Source organism: Saccopteryx leptura, chromosome 8 (assembly GCF_036850995.1).
Source record: "Saccopteryx leptura isolate mSacLep1 chromosome 8, mSacLep1_pri_phased_curated, whole genome shotgun sequence".
In the NCBI taxonomy this organism is placed as follows: domain Eukaryota; kingdom Metazoa; phylum Chordata; class Mammalia; order Chiroptera; family Emballonuridae; genus Saccopteryx; species Saccopteryx leptura.
This window is the reverse complement of record NC_089510.1, coordinates 29,014,262-29,031,631: the sequence shown is the minus strand read 5'-3', so window position 1 is coordinate 29,031,631 and position 17,370 is coordinate 29,014,262. Positions and strand designations below refer to the sequence as shown.

The following is a 17,370-nucleotide window of genomic DNA, read 5'->3' as shown; positions in this document are numbered from 1 at the left end:
GTGGCGTGTTCTAGGGAGCCCAGGAGGTCAGGGTGGCCGGGGTGTGGTGGGACAGGTGGGAGAGCAGGTGCACACTGAGGGGTAAGTGCAGGCTCAGGCACTGCAGGGCCCTGTGGTTTGTAGTAGCAAGTATGGGTGTTATTCTCAGTATAAAGTCAAACTGCTGTGGAGTTTAACCTGGAGGGTTATGAATCCTATTTTCATCAAAGAAGGTCTTCCTGGCTCTCCTGTGGAGAATAGAAGGGGTCAGAGTGGTTCTGGGGGGACGAAACCCTGCCTGCATGCCCCACGGTGTGGCCAGGCCGTGCCCTGGGGCTTCCTGAGGTTGCTGATCGGAGAATTCTTGGACTTTTGGGAACCTGTCATTTATTTTTCTTCCCTCTAAATGCTCAACTATTTCTCTCGGTTGTCTGATGTTTGATAAATGAAAGAGACCGGAATCGCTGTCTTTTAGGTGAGCCATTCAAGTAGGGTGCTGGCCCCAACACTTCTTACAGGAATCCTACATGTTCTTTTCACTTTGCAAGTTGGTTTTATTCATGCCGACTTCCCACTGTTCTCAGTTTGGTTCCTGGTCCACAGAAAGTATTCAGTAGATACTTGTTAAATGGATTTGGCTTGGATACTCAGTGGGGTGAGTAGAGAGGGAGACTTGGAAAGGCCGATGGGATTCTCTTTATGTCCAATAAGGAGATCGTATGTATCAGCGGGTGACCATGGCTCTTAAAAGAGTATTTTTGCTCTTTGGTGGATGCAGTTCAGGGAGGAATAAAATGACTCTGCTAGAATAAAAGGTGCTATGTACATGCAAAAAGTTTTTAAAGAGCATCTGGTTAGAGTTTAATGTGTCTGAAAAACATCTCTATTTTTTTCATGTTTCAATTACGCAAATATGGGTAGAGTGTGCTTTGGAGATTTTCCAAAATAAAAACACTTGAGGTGAGAGAAATTTCAGCCCCAACAATAACTTGAAAATTGGAAGTTGGAATAGCAACTGTTTTTTCAACTGTCTTAACTCTGTCACCAGCAGTAGGATGATTTGATTACATGTGACAAGTCTGGTTTCTGGCCATTAAACTTGCACACTTCAGCTATAGGCATCAGTCTTTCCCTTCTTTTCTTTCACCCTGAGTCAGTCTGGAGGCAGAAATGAGAAGGATGGCAGAAAGCAAGAGTTGGGGAGCCTTCCCGTTGGCCCCCAGGTCACAGCTGATGACCAGGACCCTCTCAGCAGCCTTGTGTGATGCGGGGTCTGCAGCAGACCAATCACAGGGCAGCTCTTTTCCATTTCTCACAGTCCTCACCATCCCCCTTGTCATTAGTGTGCCGTCAGCTTGCTTGAACATCGAGGACATCCCAGAAGGGGAAATGCATCCCCAAGTGGCCAAGCGCCACCCGGGAGCTGTGTGGAAGGGGGGAGGCGCACTCCTCAGTGAGGTCATGGACATGAAGCACTGGGTGCAGGGGCAGAGGGCTGTCACTTAATGAATGGTGACAGCAGCTGCTGCCAGTGCTACTTTTATTATTGATAAGTGGTTTGTAAATCGATTTGGTGTATATGAGACTCATGTTGTCAGATACCAGCTTACAGGTTCAGTGTTTCTGCTGTCTCTCATGCCCACCCACTTCTCAGGCGCTGCTTAATGCCCTCTTTAAGTAAGGGGGCTGTTCTAATTCATTCCTCGTATTCTAGAGTCATTTCTGTTCATGGTACTCTCATGATTCCAACATCTCCATCTGGAAATGGACGTTTCTCCTCATTGCCACTCTGAATGTCTTTATTGAGGGGAGATAGACGTCTTCCGAAGTTCAAAGGTGCAGACCTGTACCATGCTAGCCACCCGTTCCTGCCCTGGCTTCTTCCTCTGTCCCTACAAAGGGCTGTTCTGTTACCCTTTCACCACAGGGCTTTCCATGACAGAACATAATTCAGTTTCTTCGGTCCTCTCTTGCACTTTGCCCAAGAGCTCTGAGATCTCATTTTTCTGGACAAGGAGGAGCATGATACATCTGATCCCTCACTTAAGAGGCAGGAAACCGTTTCAGTTAGGAGCCTGGGAGACACCTCTATTTATAAAAGAAAGGGGCTGCTATTTCTCTGGCTGCTCACACTCTCCTATCTACCCACAAACCCACCCTTAGAAGTCACGGCTGGGCGTCTCTCTTAATGCAATAAATACCGTAATGGGTCAGGTAATTAGCAGGCATTATGTTTGGGCTGTAACCTGACTCTAATCACTGACCTCAGAGAATTAATTTCATGTGACATAGCACCTTAGCCGTGTGCTGGCTTAGAAGTTTCCACTCGTCTCTGCCTTTCAGCCAGATTGCTTTTCTATTTCTGGGCTTGTCGTGTCGATGAGTCAGATGGCCCCAGACTCTTCCTGTGGATGAAAGGGGCATTCCTGACTTGGATGTATTTTCTGCATATATAAATTATAAAAAGGAAAAACTCTGTGTCCGTTCCTTGGCATAAAAGTAAGGGAAACTGGAGGGTTGAGTGAGGAAAGTATAAAATATCCAATGTAAATAAAGCCTGGCCCTGGGGCCTGAATGCAGCGAGATGTACAACACGGAAAACGGCATTTGGGAATAACACTTTTCTATGTGAAAAACAGTCCTAAGGAACATAAGATGTAAAAGGTCCTGTTAATTTTTGCCACCACATCCTACTCATGAAGTTAAAACAAGTTATATAATGAGATAAGACATCTCTATTAAGACCTATTTGTTTCTGTAGCACCGTGGGTGGGGTCTGTCTGTTCCCCTTCAGCGAGTGTGGAAGTAGTCACCGGTCCCATCTCCCTAGGTCCTGACACTATTTCAACAACTAACGAGCTCACTGAGGTCTTATCTGCTTTGATTTCTGTAAATGGAATTTGCTACAGGAGTTCAGAGAAATAATGTACTTTTCGTGATCTTTAGAGTACATCACTTGAAGACCAGGACATGGCTTGTCTACTGACAAAAGCATGAAATCCAGAATCACCTTATTTTGTTTTTTCAGAGTTCAGCTTTTTATTTGAACGTGTTACCAAAGAGGTTTAGTCAAAAAGGCCGAAGTCCGTGTCAGCATCACACTCCTCGGATTCTTTCCTTGCTTCCACTTTCGCCTCCTCGGCTGGGGCAGCGGGGGTGGGTGGCGGAGAGGGCAGGACCTCGCGGGCTGCTGCTAGCTGCGGGGGCCGCCCCACTAGCCCCCTCGTTGCAGATGAGGCTCCCAGTGTTGACGTCGGCTAGAGCCTTTGCAAACAAGCCCGGCCAGAAAGGTTTGCGTTTTACACTGGCCGCTTTAATCAGGGCATTGGCCTTATCCTCCGTCCTCGCCGCCTCGTCATCGTGCCGGGTGAGGGATGAGCAGATGCAGGCGAGCTGCCGCACCGTGCTGGTCTCCAGATGAAGCCAGGGCCTCACCCAGCGCAGCTGAGCCTCCGGCGGAAGGACCGAGCACCTTAGTGGCAGCTGGAGAAAGGGGCCAGCGTCACCTTTTAAGGTCTAGTTCAAACCTATTAAATTATCAAAGGAAGTCGCTGTGCATGCATGACTTGCATTTAAGATCCTAAAATCATTGCACTTCTCCTGAGAAATAGTTTCGTTGTTGTTTTAGCCTGTGGCTCCTCTGAAGACTGACAAGGTTTTCTTTTTTCACATTGGCTTCTAGGAACTTAGAATCAAATTTGTGCCCCATCATTTGCAAATATATAATGCATTATAACATCTTTATTAAAACTCTTCGATTGATTTCCGGTCTGATTCTTAGGTTTCTTTCATATTTGCTCACAGTTTTAGTTTATACTGCCTTTTATTTAATTTTGCAACCTTGTAAGCAGCCTTAAATCCTTTTTAGAATAAGATGACACATAGTTAACTAATAGATATTTGTTTAAAACTGAAAGAAAGTTGGGAAGAGAGGGAGGGAAGGAACTAAGGAAAAAGAGCAGGCAGGTGGTCAAACTATGAAAGTGTCAGAAACTTAACCTCCCTAAGCCTGTTTCTCATCAGTTAAATGCTGACCTCTGGCAATTTTGTGGGGCTCAAAATTATTTTTTAGATAATGAATGTCAATACATTTTATAGATTACCAGCTCTGTGCAACTTTGTTGTGATTATTTTAAAGTTGTTATTAATTAAGGCAATCTGTAGTGCTAATGCCAAGCCCTTGACCTAGTCTTCATCTCTGTCCAGTAGAAGAAGCTTCGCTAGGAAGTGTCTTTTCTAAAAGAAGGGCCTGGGCTCTTCTGAGAGGCTTCTTGGCAGTCCCCTCCAGCAGAGAACCATAATCCGTAGAATACCACAGAAGTAAGGTCCTCTCTCCACGATGTCTCTGAAATCTGCAAGCCTGATGGAGTTCTATACCTGAACCAGTCCTGGGGCCATAAAATCCACATCCTCACCAAGCCCTGGAAAATAGCTGGTCAGCAAGTCCTGTTTACCTGTGTCCCAGCATCCTCTGGGACAGCTGGTGAAGACATCCACATAAAATTCCCCTAAAAGAGCCCATCTGTTCGTACATGGTCTCCTTTAGATTGGGGGATTCCAGGAGTACCCCACCTCCCACTTAGAAACTTAACGGAGCCATCAACTCATGGCTGACCCAATTTTAAAATTAGAGGACGGAGGTAGTATTTGGGGAATGAGACACATGAAGACAGCCTTTGGTGATTACTGCTTACTCACTGTTACTACTGATCTCATTTAAAATAGTTCTGCTCTCAATTGAATTGAGGCAGAAAAAAAGAAAAAAAAGACAGAATCATTCTTGTCAGAGGGCCGCTGTCTCCTTTCACTAGACTCTGGTCTGGTCAAAGCTTCCCTGAGCAGCATGAACAAGGCGGGGCTCCCCAGCGTGGCAGGGGGGAGGCTGAGAGGGAGAGCCCCGCTCTCTGTGTGGGAATGCTTCCCACTGCGTGTGGGCCAGGGACCTGGGCAAGGCCCTGCACTTCCCAAGCCTGGTTCTGCAAAATGGAGGTGACTGTGAGAGTAAGTTAAACTGTACCCCTAAAATGCTTCGCGCCGGGGCTGGGGAAGGTAGGGGTGATCTTTACAATCTGCACCCAGCCCTCCTTTAGAACTTAACTTCCCACAGCACCCGGATGTGCATTTCACCCGAAGGACTCCCCCGACCCCCTCACCTCTGTGACTTTGCGTGTGTTGTTCTGGAATGTTCTTCCTTCCCTGGTCTGTTCTTTGACCTCTTAATCTTTCTTCAACATCTGGCTGAGAGTCACTTCTTTCTGAAAGCGGCTGATATCCACCAACAGATCCTCACCAGCAGAACGTGGAGTTCCAGCCTCCTCATCCCTCCGCTGCTGCGTACTCTGCACACTGCATTGCATTGTTTGCCACAAGACTTATTACTGGGTAGTATGTTGATTTCATTCAGAAACCAAAAGAAATTCCAGTTTCTCTTAAAAAGAAAATGATAACATACGGTATAGAGGTTATTAGCATTTTTTACAACTGTAAACACCGTAAGAACTTCTGTTGTAAAAGATAAGCCAAGCTGAGGAGAGCTCGGTTGGTCTGAGCGTCAGCCTCCAGCGCTGAGGATAGCTCGGTTGATTTGAGCATCAGCCCCAGACGGGGGTTGCCGGGAGGATCCCAGTTGTGGCCCATGTGGGAGTCTGTCTTTCTATCTCCCCTCCCCTCACTTAAAAAAAAAAAAAAGATAAGCCAAGAACACTAAATACATATTTTTATGGAGATAGAATTTACATTTATTGAGGTTTTGACCAAGACCTAGAACGTTTCAGTCACCCGTGAAAGTTCGCTGAGACCCGTTCCCATTCAGCCGCTGCCCCACGCACTCCCCACACAGAAGCACCACTGCTCTGTTTGTGTCATTCCGCGTGGATGCTGCCGACTCCAGATGTTCACGTGCAATCATGCAGGATCGACTTCTTTTCTTTCGCTTTTCTTTAGTAATGCTTTTTGAGACACATCCATGTTGTTGCATTTACCAGTAATCTGTTCCTTTTTTTTTTTTTACATAGGCAGAGATAGACAGGGACAGACAGACAGGAATGGAGAGAGAGATGAGAAGCATCAATCATTAGTTTTTCGTTGTGCGTTGCGACTTCTTAGTTGTTCATTGATTGCTTTCTCATATGTGCCTTGACCGCGGGCCTTCAGCAGACTGAGTAACCCCTTGCTGGAGCCAGCGACCTTGGGTCCAAGCTGGTGAGCTTTTGCTCAAACTAGATGAGCCCGCACTCAAGCTGGCAACCTCAGGGTCTCGAACCTGGGTCCTTCCACATCCCAGTCGGACGCTCTATCCACTGCGCCACCACCTGGTCAGGCATTCTGTTCCTTTTATACTCAGTAGTATTCCAGTATACAAATATACCAGAGTCTATTTATCTGTATTCCTGTTGATAGGAATCTGTCACATTGTGTTTTCTAACTTAAGTTATTGCACAGTAAAATTAGCCTTTTTTTTTTACATATATGTCTATGGTTATTAACACTCAGATTTTTGTGACCACCACCACAGTCAGCACTGTGCACACAATTCTATCACTTTAGCAAACTCTCTAATCTTGTCTCTTTCTAGACCCACCCTCCACCCTGAAAGCCCCTGACATTTCATATCTGTTCTCCGTCAATGTGCCATCACATTGCATTCTAGTTGCTTATACACACTGTCAGCTTCTCGGAGTAAGGGCCGTACTTGATTTTGCCTTCCTCTGGGCTCAGCACAGGACTAGGGACAAAGCAGGTGCTCGTTAAATATGTGAAGGATGAATGAATTAATGTCCATGTGGCCACATAATGAACCCTTTCATAGTTCTTAGGAGGGAAGGGGAAGTAGGAAGCAAAAGGAAGCCAACATTAACTTGTTCTTTTTAAGAAAATCTTGGATCCTTTTTTCACAGCAATAATGATTTTATGATTTGAAGACATTCTCAAGGGTGCTGTCTAGTAATTGCCGCTTGAGAGAATATGTTGAGTCACACAAAGTGACTAATCTCCCCCCAAAAAAGGAGTTCTGCAAATGTTTAATTATACTAAAAATATTACTGCTGGTTAAGTTTAAACATGGAAATTAAAAGGAAGAAGTTGACGTTTAACATGGCTCTTTGTCTACTACCTGTTTTTTCAGTAATATGTCCCAGAACTCTAAAATTTTCTCCGAGGTCTTTAATATACTTCACAGGCATTCATAGCTCTATAAGGATTCTCTGCAGCCTATTCAGAGGAACTCAGTGTTCACACTCTTACATTTGAATGCGATTCTGGTTTCCATGTGCTCTCCTAAAACCAGTGTCGTCTTTATCTAAAATTTCAACCCATTAGTATTACAAATGATACTTGGTCCTGGTCCTGGTGCCTTCCCTAGAGCATATTGAGTTCTTTCAGCTCAACTTCACTTTTCTTTTCTTCCCTTCGGTGTTTATTGGTGTTTCCTTTATCATTAATCACAATCCTGAAATGGCTCTCTCTGTAGCCTTCTTATCCTCTTCATCTCACTTAGCAGGACATTATCTCTTACAAACTGAGCTCTTTGTCAACTCCATGTCACGTTTCTTTAAGCAAATAAATTTTGTCCCTGTGTCTGGTATATACCCGTGAGCCCGGTAGCCTATTTCCTCTTTCAAAGCAGAAATGGGGAAATAGCTGTTTCTCAAATCCTATAAAGTGTGTCCTGTTTTATAGCTCACAATGGACAGCTCTAGTTTGATGTCTGCAATATTACTTGGTCCCTGAAATTGTGAATTTCCTGGACCTCAATTTCCCTCTCACATTTGGGGACGAAAGATGAATTCTCCTAGATGTTTCAGTGTGTTACCCAGGCCAGGAGGTCGTCTCTGTAGTTTGTTTTGGTAGCCACTAAAGGGCTCACATGGAAGAAGTGCCTTCTTCATTGTAGCAACACAAAATTTTTAACTGTTCAGATTGATATTATGTGGTCCTCTCGTATCGGAAACATCTCCTGAAACTGTTTGACTGTGTCTGTCACATTCTGTGGTACAGGCAGAGCTTGCGGGAGTGCAAGGACACCCTGCTCTCAGGTAGCATACGGTCCTGTAAGGACAGATGCAATATGATCAGTGGTTTAATTAAGTACTACCTGAGCTGTAACAACTACCTGACCAGAGGATCTGGCAAACTATGGCCCATGGGCTGGCTGCCTGTTTTGTTTTGTCGTAATATAACCATGCCCACTCATGTGTATTTTCAGTGGATTCTTTCATGATTTGTTAATCCAAATTCGGAGGGACCCAAAACATGAAAGACAGAAATAAGGTCCGTAGTTTACACACCAAAGCTTTATTGTTTAGCTTGGCCAAGCGGCGGCAGCTCCGACAGAAATCTGAGGGAGAGCGCGCCGGCCCTTTGTTCTACTTAGTTTTTATAGTTTTGTAAGTGGGAAGTACAGAAGCAAAAATTGCAATTAGGAGCCCCTTACCACTATTGGTTATAGTCATATGTCCTTTAACATGCTAGGGCCACGTTCAATTTGCAAGCTATACATCATTTTGGGGGAAAGAAAGTTTACAAGCCAACACAATGGTAGAAAGATGTCTCTTTACATATTAAAGGCATTCCTATATTATCTGGTGTTTATCTGCTATCTCTCTGTCCAGAGTCACACACACATTTACATAGGAGAGGTAGTTTCGGTGGGGACAAATGCCCGCAAAATGACTCATTGCTATAAGAAAAGGTTTATTTTGGCTTTTCTCTTCCTGCACCTGGCTAGCCATTCACCCCTTTCCCCACAGGTGTGGTGGAATGTCTGGGAATCCATGTTTTCCTCCCCTTGCATTTACAATACAATGCCAAGGGCCATCCTGGTTAGGCCAATCACACAGTACAGAGACTATTCTCACAATTTCTTTGCACACCTTAATCCAAATTAATAAAATGTTCTCCAAGCCTCCTAAAATATTAATATTAATTCTGTAGCCTTTGGTACTTTACAACACCTGTGGGTGAAATGGCTCAGTGGCTCCTCAGATTCATTGTGTAGAGATCATGTGGCTGACAAGTCTAGAGTATTTATTAACTATTGGTCCTCTAATAAAAAAATTGCCAACTTCTGGCTTATAAGAAGGAGTATCAAAGTATATGGTCACAAAGAATAGGGTCATGGAGGATCCTTTGGAGAATGCCAGCATTTTAAGGAAAAGGCAAAAGAAGACAATGATAGTTTGAGAACTAAACCATAGTGTGCCAGAAAACAAAGGAGAATTGTCAAAAAGTTGAGAGTCAATGATGTCAAATGTCCCAGAGCAATCAAGTAAGATGATGGTTATGATGACCATTTCCTTATAGGGTTGTTCATGTAACAACCCTATAAAGTAGACACTATAAATATACCCATCATAGATGAGGAAATTAAGGCACAGAATGAGCAAGTAACTTTTCCAAGGTCACACAGTTTATAAATAGCAGAGAAAGCATTTTAACCCAGGCAGTCTGAATCTAGAGAGCCTATCATTTTAATCCCTGTGCCATATTGATTTGCCATTTAAGGAGTCATTGATGTCCTTTGCAAGACTAATTTCAGTAGCATAAATAAGATGGAAGATAGCTTCTAATAAGTGATAATGATGTTTACGATGGACTATGCATCTATGCATTATTACACTAACTCATTTTATTCTCTCAACAACCTCATTATGTATATAAGGAAACCATGGCACAGAAAGGAGAATTTACTTGTCGAAAGCCAAAGAGCTATTGAGTGACAGAGGTGTAATATGAAATTCTGGAGCAAAACAACTTAACCTCCACACCTCCATCCTTACTGACCTTTATCTATTCCTGGCCCTCTCACAGCTCTTTTCAGAGACTTCGACCTGAATCTGGAGCTCCCTCTTGCTACTCCTTGCATCCTACTGTGATAGCCAGTTAGGAATGTAAAAGAGAAGAAAGTTCAATATGTTTTTTAAATAATAGTAAATAATAGTATGGTATGGTACCCACAGAATACTCGGAGGCAGATCAATGGAACCAGACCCTAGCATATGCATGTAAGAAGTTAAGTCACAGTCGTTCTTGAAGGGGTGAAGTCACTGTAGAGAGCTGGAAGCTTGGTTCACAACTTAATCTTTACTTTGTTGCCTAAGAAATATAGGGAATTCTCTTAAAGAATGAAACTTGACCACAGTTTGTCCCCCTGCACAAAAATTAATTCAAAATGGATCAAAGATCAAAATATAAGATCTGAAACAATTTAAATTACAAAGAAGAAAACATAGGTACTAAACTTATGGACATTGGCTATAAGAACACTTTGTGAATTTGAACCCAAAGGCTAGGGAAGTAAAGGCAACAATAAATGAATGAGACTATATCAAACTAAAAAGCTTCTGCACAGCAAAAGAAACCAACAATAAAACAAGTAGACAGCCAACAAAATGGGATATGATATTTATAAACAATAGATCCGATAAGGGGCTAATATCTAAAATATATGAAGAGCTCACAAAGTTCAGCAACAAAGAAGCAAACAAACCAATTTAAAAATGGGGAGAGGACCTGAACAGACACTTCGCCCAAGAAGACATACAAATGGCCAACAGTTATATGAAAAGGTGCTCACCTTCACTAGCTATTCGAGAAGTGCAAATCAAAACTACAATGAGATACTACCTCACACGTGATTGGCTATTGTCAAGTCAGGTAATAAGTGTTGGAGAGGCTGTGGAGAAAAGGGAGCCCTTATTCACTGCTGGTGGGAATTCAAGTTAGTACAACCATTGGGGAAGAAAGTATGGTGGTTCCTCAAAAAATTAAGGACAGAACTACCATATGACCCAGCAATCTCTGTACTGGGTTCTACCCCCAAAACTCAAAAACATTACTATATAAAGACACTGGTACCCCCACATTCATCACAGCATTATCCACAGTGGCCAAGACATGGAAACAATCAAAGTGTCCATTGATAGAAGATTAGATAAAAAAGATGTGGCAAATATATACAATGGAATAGTGCTCAGTCATAAGAAATGATGACATATTACTATTTGCAACAACATGAATGGACCTTGAAAACATTATTCTGAGTGAAATAAGCAAATCAGAAAAAGCTAAGAACTGTATGATTTCACACATCAGTGGGATATAAAACTGAGACTCATGAATACAGATAAAAGTGAAGTGGTCACCAGGAGGGGGGGGTTGTGGGGGAAGGTGGTGGAGAGGATTGAAGAGAGACAAACATACTGGGACAGAAAATGACTTGACTTTTGGTGATGGGTACACAACATAATCAACATTTTAAATGCTCTTGAAATGTTTACCTGAAACCTATGTACTCTTATTGGTCAGTGTCACCCCATTAGATTTAATTTTCTAAATAAAAAAAATATATTTTTAATAAAAGTTTCCAGAGATATTACAACCCCAGCTGTTCCAGAGATAACGGCAAATATGCCAGATAGACCTGAGCTGGCATCAGGATGGCACCGCAGTGGCCCTCCTGCACACTGCTGCATGACCAACTGCATGCTCTGTGATAAGTCACTAACCTCCCCAAAATAAACAGACAGGCCAGTCAGCCGAGACTGCTAAGGCAGGCGTTTTGGACCTGAGTTCCTGCCTTCTCAAGTTGCTGACAATTTGATTCAACACCACTCGGGTCTCGTCTCTGTGACTGGCTCTGTAGCAATGGGCAACTCAAACCCGGCTTGTTCCAGTGACACATATGCTTTATGTTTTGATTAAATGGAAGTGCCATAACAAGACAGTGAGGAAGGGAAGCATCATTCAGGAACATGTACAGACAATTGATTAAATATTTGAAAAAATAATAAAGTTAGAGCTTCACTTTACACCATACAACAAATCTAGTCCATTGGATTTAAATTAATTTTTTTAAGAAAACAAAAAGATTAACCCATTAGGAAAAACTAAAATTTAACCATTCATTATTTGATAACTGAATCATTACTGTGAACATTGATTGCTAACTATAATGTCATTGTCCAGACTGGTTTGCTCACTTGAGTTCTTGTAATGATTTATTTTGATAGTTTTCTCTTCCCTCCCTAGGTTTTAGGATATGTACTTTTTTCTTTCCTCAAATGTCTGTCTTTCAAAGCCCTGCTGTCTCTTCTAACTTACTGCTTTTAATATAAAGAGTTTCTGATATTAAAACAATAAAATTTGTTGTAATAACCTGAAAAAATAACTAGGTAAAAGTATCTATTTTGGAATGGGGGATCTTTCCTAAACATAACTGCAATGAAAAAAATATGATATATTTCATCTCATTACAATTTAAGCCCGATCAGGCTGTGGCGCAGTGGATGAAGCATCGGACTGGGACGCAGAGGACCCAGGTTCAAGACCCTGAGGTCGCCAGCTTGAGCCCAAGGTCGCTGGCTTGAGCAAGGGGTCACTGGCTCAGCTGCAGCCCCCTGGTCAAGGCACATATGAGAAGCCATCAATGAACAAGTAAAGTGCCACCACTACCAGCTGATGTTTCTCATCTTTCTTCCTCTCTCTCTCTCGCTGAAAAAAAGACAAAAATAAAATTCACCTTAACGTGAAGAGATACATACAAATTGATAAGGAAAACATTAAAACGCTCCTTGGTAAATGAACAAAAATTAAGAGCATTCTATTCATATAAGAAATAGACATGGCTAATAAAAACAGTAAAATATTTCCCCTCAGTCATAATCAAACGAATACAAATTAAAATGCAATATCATTTTTACCTGTTAACAATGTTTAAAAATTCAGTGTTTGCTGGAGTGTGAGGCACGCATGTTGCTGACTTAAAAATTGATCCAAAACCTTCTGGAAAACAGCTTAGAAGTTGTTAAGACCCTTAAAAAAACATGCATGCCTTTTTACAAATGTAACTGCTCTTCTAGAAATTTATTCTAGGCAGAAATACATGAAGTGCTATAAAGATATCTATTACAATATATTTTCAAAGGCAGAATTTTGGAAAAAATCCTGTAGTGATAAAAGAACAAATAAATGGAATGTAGGCAAACAACATTTTGTCATCTAGTCATTGAAAATGTTTTTCAAGGCTACTAGACATGGGAAAATGCTCATGATAGAATATTAGGAGATAGACTATTTAAAGTATTTGTATATGGTATGTAATTTCAGATATATAGAGTTGTGTGCATATGTGTATATATACATACATGTCCGCATATACACGCAGAGACAGAATAATGGTAGAAGTAAACATGTAGGAGTTACAATAGATCTCATATTATAGTGGGACTATCTTTTTGTAGTAGTACCAAATTTCTGTTTATTTTTATTTTTTGCGATCTCTACAATTAGTTTGTATTACTTTTATATCAGGGAAATGGGTAAAAAATATTTTAATGACGAGCCCATCAAATTGGTAGTATATAGTATACAGTTCATGTCTTATTTTTAGTCTCTCTTATTTATTTACCTTTTCAGGCTGTTACATTTCAGCTTTTTCCACATCATCGTGTAAGACCTCAGAGTTGAGTTCTTGAAGATCATTTCAAACACAAATCTCTCTTTATATGTTTCCCATGTAGTGGGTAACTTGTTGATAGGTTAATATCTCTAAGCCTAGTTTACCAGTAGGAAACTTCAAGGAAGAAGTAATGAAGTACCTTGTCCTAAGTTATACAAAAAGGCAGTTAAGATCTGGCTTTTTCCACTGAGAAGCTGGGTAAGAAAGTTAAGCATTCCGAAGCAGGGCATGTGAACATTACACCCACTTTTAACGATTCACAAATGTACATTAAGAGCAGGCATTAAGTCATCTAAGAGGTAGTCTAAGTCTCTGGGAAGGCGATAGGGTAGTCTTAATAGAAACTGTGCTTTTTCCATTGTAACATTTCTTTCTTGGGATCACACTTTATTGTAAGGATAAATGTGTAGCAGGTCTAACTGAAGCCTCATAGGCTTTCTCCTTATGAAATTTCTGTTCAGAGGACATGATGTAACACCTACATAATGAGCCATAGTCACCTATATATTTTTTCAATTTTACCCTATGCCTCTGTACGTCAGCATTCCACCTCATTCTGGAAATTTGATTTGTCCGGGGGTACAACATTTTTAATAGAAACTGGCCTGAACCAGAAGAAAATCATAAGTCACAGCAGAATGACTTCAATTCACAAACGGGAAAACTGTGGCATAAAGTAAGTGATTTGCCTAAGTTCACAGAAGTTGGAACGAGAATCTAAACCTTCTAGAACCTCCTTCATCAGCCCTCTGTACTGGCACTTCCCAAAATGTGTACACAGATTACCATTCTGGGAGCATTAATAGTTGTGCTGCACAGTGCAAAGGTCAGAGGTCAAATAAGTGTGAGGATGACCTCATTTCCACTCCCACACCTGGATAGTAATGCATATTAATATATTAAAGAATGCTTGCAATAGACAGATACCCGGTGGGATGTGGGAATGACAGGCATCAACCAGGACTAGGCAGGCTGGTGGTTCCTGAGGATACTGTCCTATGTGCACATCAGAAATTATTAAATGAAGTATTACTAACCCAAAGCTGTCAAATTTTTGAAAAACAACCCTCAAGGTTTAATTCTACTGACGTGTAACTGGTGACTCAAATCTTGTAGCATTTAATTTCCCCACAGAAAGGAAGTGAGACATTTCTCATCAGCCATGTATTTCTGAGATGATTTTACTGGTCTTAGTACTGTATTTTACCTTCTTTCAGAGTTTCAGGAGCCAGAAAGCAAAGTCAGTTCAGAATTTTGCCATCTTATTTCAGATTTGCTAAATTTAAAAAGTTTTCTGTGGGAACTGGCAACATATTTTGTAAGCAAAGTCTGGGTCCATTGCTAGGGACATCGTTGGCTATGAAAAAAATGACATTATTGGAAGGTGGACCAGGCGGTAGCAGTTTATACTAGAAGTGGAAAAATTAAAGGTGAGGCCCTGGCCAGTTGGCTCAGCGGTAGAACGTCGGCCTGGCGTGCAGGCGTCCCGGGTTCGATTCCCGGCCAGGGCACATAAGAGAGGCGCCCATCTGCTTCTCCACCCCTCCCCCCTCCTTCCTCTCTGTCTCTCTCTTCCCCTCCCCCAGCCGAGGCTCCATTGGAGCAAAAGATGGCCCCGGGCGCTGGGGATGGCTCCTTGGCCTCTGCCCCAGGCGCTAGAGTGGCTCTGGTCCCGACAGAGCGACGCCTCAGATGGGCAGAGCATCGTCCCCTGGTGGGCGTGCCGGGTGGATCCTGGTGGGGCGCATGCGGGAGTCTGTCTGACTGCCTCCCCGTTTCCAGCTTCAGAAAAATACAAAAAAAAAAGAAAAATTAAAGGTGAAAATGGATTCCCCCATTCCCCATTCCAGTTCAAAATGGCAACTAAAGTTCTGATAGAGAAAACCAACTGGTAGGAACATTGCTTTGTCAAATCTTTGGAAGAGAAGAAGGTATCTTTTTTTATTATTATTATTTTTTTTTTGTATTTTTCCGAAGCTGGAAACGGGGAGAGACAGTCAGACAGACTTCCGCATGCGCCTGACTGGGATCCACCCGGCACGCCCACCAGGGGCGATGCTCTGCTCCTGGGGGCGTCGCTCTGTTGCGACCAGAGCCACTCTAGCGCCTGGGGCAGAGGCCAAGGAGCCATCCCCAGCGCCCGGGCCATCTTTGCTCCAATGGAGCCTTGGCTGCGGGAGGGGAAGAGAGAGACAGAGAGGAAGGAGGGGGGGTGGAGAAGCAAATGGGCGCTTCTCCTATGTGCCCTGGCCGGGAATTGAACCTGGGTCCCCCGCACACCAGGCCGACGCTCTACCGCTGAGCCATCCGGCCAGGGCTGAGAAGAAGGTATCTTAAGGAGCCTGCGAGGTGGAAGAAGTAGATCATGCCCAGTATCCTGCTGGATATGGGAGTACAGAAGCAAAAAGAAAACCACGGTAGCTAAGAAAAACAAAACGAAACCAGTTACGCCATGCTAACATAAAGTAAAGCCTAATGAAGCACCACAAGGCTGCGGAAGACTCTGAGTGGCTCAGTCCCCACACTCAGACCTGGGGCGGCAAGGCCAGAGAAGGCTGTGAGACCGACCACTGAACCTACTCACGCTCCTCTGAGCAGCCCCTCACAGCAACCGGGTGCCCCACGTCAGGCATCGCAGACCTGGCCTGTGTCTTCTGCTCCTCCTCCTCCTCCTGCCATCGAGCTCTGAGTTCTTCATTTGCACACAGATCCTAGTCTTCTTTCCCCTTCATTTCCTTTCTCAGTAGGAACTGTGGCTACTTGCTGGATTAGAGCCCTAAGACAGCCTCGCTTCTACTTCCAGCAGGTCTTTACCGAGGATGGGAAACTGAAGCTGAATTTTTGAGGAAAGGGTAAGATTTTGATAGAAGAGCAGAAATGACAAGGATAAAGGGAGAGGTGGCATTCTGAACAGTTAGAGTAAATGAGAGATACATTTACAGACCGCGTGATTCTTTTCTGCTGTGAGCTCATTGCACTGGGGAACAAAACTTTGTTGCATTCACAAAAACACTTGTTCTTACCTAATTCGAGTGTGCTAATCTCAAATCTGAAATTAGTTTTTCTCTGTAAGCTACAGTTTTTTTGCAATTCAAGATTTTAGGTTTTCATCTTAGTGTAAAATTTTCAACATTTAGTTTAACATAATGAAGTAGAATGTCTTCTTGGGCATCATCTTTGTGAAAATATAATTTATATAATGCAGTAAATACACTAAAAGATATGATTGCATCAGAATTTGTCTACAATTTTGAAATAGAACATATTAAAACACTTATTTTAATCATAAAATCTGCTCTGTGCAAAACTTATTTAAATTCTATTCAGGCAAAAATTTGCGTTTGTAGCTCTTGCATTTGTGTACTTGTTGAGAACAATCTCGTTTGATGTTCCAGCAGTAGTCTGCTCATCACTAACAGCTCCAAGATTTTCGGGAAACTTATCAAGGTGACTGTTCAGGAAGTGAATCTTAATGCTCATGTTACATCCAATGTCGCGGAAAGCCAACAGCATCCTTTGAACCAGAAGTTCATAGTTTCCTGCTTTTTTGTTGCCAAGGAAGTTCTTTGTAACTGCCACAAAAGACTGCCATGCTGCTTTCTCCTCCTTATTCATCTTCCTGGCAAATTCTTCATCATGTATGAGGGTTTGAATTTGAGGTCCATCAAATACACCCGCTTTTATCTTCTCAAAAGACAAGGCAGGAAAAACAGAAATAATATGTTGAAAGCATTCACTTTCTCTATTCAAAGCCTGAACAAACTGCTTCATTAAGCCAAGTTTGATGTGAAGTGGGGGGAAAATGATCCTGTCTCGATTAACTACAGGTTCATTCACAATATTTTGCATCCCTACTTCCAGAGCTTCACGTTTCGGCCACTCCTTCTGTGTCCAGTGTTTCTCCCGAGCTCGACTGTCCCACAAACACAGAAAGC

The 17,370-nt window shown here is 42.5% G+C and overlaps 1 protein-coding gene and 1 pseudogene across 5 annotated transcripts in view; one reads left to right on the top strand and one right to left on the bottom strand.

Moving 5' to 3' along the window:
* CMSS1 (cms1 ribosomal small subunit homolog) overlaps positions 1–17,370 on the top strand; it is a 419,693-nt gene that overhangs the window by 335,129 nt on the left and 67,194 nt on the right. The gene's annotated exons all lie outside the window — the stretch shown is intronic.
* Positions 3,045–13,422, bottom strand: LOC136380023 (large ribosomal subunit protein P1 pseudogene; annotated as a pseudogene).